Below are 3,313 nucleotides of genomic sequence, written 5' to 3'. Positions count from 1 at the left end.
CACAGTCAGAGCTGAGCCAATCTGGAGCCAGGAGCCAGGAGCTTCTTCTGGGTCTCCCACACGGATGCAGGGTCCCAAGGTTGATGGGAAGTGGAGCAGCTGGGACTTGAACCAGCTTCCATAGGGATGCTGGCCCTTGCAGGAGAGGCTTAGCCAGTTCCACCATTGCACCAGGCCCCTATCTCTTGTCTTTTACCAAGGGGCTGAGAAGCCAAGCCACAGGCAGGGACTGAGATGCTGACCAGGTGGACAGATCTGTTGGCACCACAGGCTGGGGCACGGAATTCAGTGTTAGGGGAGGTGCAGGGCAGCAGTGAGGACATGTACCTCGAGCTTCCACTGGAAGCCCCAAGGCTGCACTGCAAACTCCCTCTCCCGCAAGAGCCCTCAGCCCAAACTGGATCAAACGGGATGGCCATCCTAGATCACCCCAATCCAATGCTGACCTTCTGCTGCAAAGCCTCTCTGGGAATGCGTCATTTTCCTTTCCTTCACGCCTTCCTGGAGCACAGGCAAATTTCTGCAGGAAGTTGCCATGCACTGCCTCAGATCTTCTCTACAATCCTCATACACAAAAAAGAACTAGGAAAGGAAAGCCGCAAGATTGGACATTCTGAGGTTGGTATTATCAGGCTATAAAAATCTTTATGGGGGTGGGTGTTGCCGCACAGTGGGATAAACTGCACCCTGGGGAATGTCATCCCATCTGGTGTTGGTTCAAACTCGGCTGCTCCACTTCCAATTCAGTTACCTGCTAATGTATCTGAAACAGCAGGAAAATATGACCCAGTCCATGGGTCCCTGTAGCCAACAAGAAACCTGGAGGAAGCTCCCAGGCTCTGCCGTTGGCCTGCCCAATCCTGGCCATTGAGGGGTGAACCAGTGGATGGAAGATTGCTCTGTTTTCCCCCTTTCCCTCCATCCCTCTTTCTCTGCAACCATGTCTTTCAAATAAATTAAATGTCTTAAAAAAAAAAACCTTTGAAATGAGTGAGATTAAAATGTCTCAGAACTGAATGCTAAGATACATGTTTTCTGTAGCATTCTGGAAGCTTAAGTAGGCTTTGGTGACTTCCCATCCAGCATGGCACCCTCTTGCATTGGGAGTGACCCAACCTCAGGGTGCTGTTGGAGCCCAGCCTGGGCCAGACGAGGTCCTCAGGGGTTTGTGGCTTATTCAAGCAGTACCACCCGGACTGGAGGGCCGGAGGAGGGGGCTGGTGGTAAACACTGCACGTCTGGACAAGCCCCCTGCAATAATCCATGTTATATGCTTATTATGAAATGCATAAGATTCAGGAATTTATCAAGAAATAAGGCTGATTCAGGCCCTCAGTCCTGGGAGTCCACGGCCCAGCTTGGCTTTTGCTAAGGGCCTCTGGGGGAGAAGCCAAAATGGGTGTGTGAGGGAGAGGGCAGAGAGGAGGGGAGAGGAGGCTGAACTGGCTTCCTGACAGCCCATTCTCCCACACAGGTGAGTCCATTCCTGAGGGAGCTCACCCCATCTCAAGAGAAACACACTAATCTCTCTTAATAACCTCTCAACATCGCCACATTGGCAGCCAGACTTCAACATGAGTCTGTGTGGGAACAAACCACATCCAAACCATAGCCATGCCCTGGCTGAGCTCCGGGCCAAGATGTAGAACCACTGGTGAGTGTCTGCAGAGTGGGTGAGAAGTAGCAGACCAACCCACAGTAGCAACCTCTGTGCTTGCGCATGTCCACATGCCCCTGGAGCTCGGCCTTGGGGCTGTGTCATCTGGCAAGATCTGAACCTCTTTTCCACGCCGATGGGACGGACATGTCACTGCTTTGAGGGCAAGTCAAGTACCAGGCATCTTCAGACCATGATTCTGTGCCACTGAGTTCTGCTCTGGGGTATAACATCAAATCCCATGGTTGCTGATGGACTCTGAACCCAGAAGTGGAGGGGGTTAGCCCTGCCTTGAGGCCTGAGATGTCCCCTTGTCCCCTGAAAAGGACAAGCCATGTGACTACTCCATCACCAGGGTGAGGAGGCGCATTGGGTAACTCCTACCCCCGAACGCCTGCCTGGCAGCATGGTGACAATTTGTGAATGCAGGTGCTTCTGCTGGACGATGAGTTAACCCAGAGGTTCTGTCCATGGCTTAGTTAACAAAAAAATCAGTGCAACTGATGACAGGCCCCAAGGACGTTGCATCCTTCCCTGGCCTCTGACCAGGGACTCAACCCCTCCCTTCCTCACCAGCTGCTCTTCAGGCTCCTGCAGCATGGCTAGGAGGTGGCTAGGGGGTGCGTGTCTACCCATGACTAGGGGGTGGGTATGGCCTGTCCCTCCAGAGCCTGGTCCCTAATGTGATGGGTGGCATGGGGAGGGGGTGGACCTTCAGTAGGTGGAGACTGGGTGGTCACAGGATACTGGTGGTCACAGGATACTGGTTCCACCGTTCATCCCATTCCAACTTGTAGCTCTTAGCGCGCCCCTTGTAAAGGACTGTTCCCAAACTTCAGGCATCACAAGATCCCAGCAGGAAGCACTTAGGAAGCAGATGAGCAGCAAAATAAAGAACAAATTTTGGCTGTTTATTCCCCCAGCCTGTGTTTTATAGATAAATTTCTCTCCAGAGATTTTTAATGTATACCTATACTTTGCCTGAGATATATATGTATATTTAGAACAATGAGTTTATTTCCTGCGTAGAATTGCATATTTAACTTCTTTCACTCAACAGCATGTAGATTTCTTGTTATTAAATAGTCAACGTCAAGGCTTTCAGTTGAATGCATTCCTACTTTCTGGATTATTGCAATTGAGCAGGCACCCTATCAGGGGACGTTTAAGTTGAAAATGGCTCTGAAAACTCTTTTGACATTGATGCTCAATTATTTTGTTCTTTCCTGTAATGAATGTAAAAATTCTCTTCTCAGGAGCACTTAATTATTCCCCTACTTTTCTGGAACCATCCAAGAGTTTGACTTCTTCCTTCAGACCAGTGTTGGCTGCAGGGCCATGCTGCTGGGGGGCTGACTCACAGGAGTAATGAGCTTGGGTTTATTGCCTGCTAATATTGAGGGGTTTTTTTGCTGTTGTTATTGCTGTTTCCCATCAAGGATCTGGGCATGCTCAGTGGCCGGAAATAGCCCATATGTGTTACCTTCTTGAAAATTCAAAACTGGACAAGGGTCTTACTGGCTTGGGATCCGGTCTGGGCCAGTTGTGTCTGTCTGCCTCCTCACCTTGCCAAGTCTCCAGAAGCTGCCCTGGCTCCTTGGCCTTCAACTCTTACTCTACATCTGAAGCACTCCCTGGGCCTCCCTTCCTGTCACA

The sequence above is a fragment of the Ochotona princeps genome, chromosome 6 (genome assembly GCF_030435755.1).
Source record: "Ochotona princeps isolate mOchPri1 chromosome 6, mOchPri1.hap1, whole genome shotgun sequence".
Lineage (NCBI taxonomy): Eukaryota > Metazoa > Chordata > Mammalia > Lagomorpha > Ochotonidae > Ochotona > Ochotona princeps.
Note: the sequence above shows the minus strand (reverse complement) of the source record.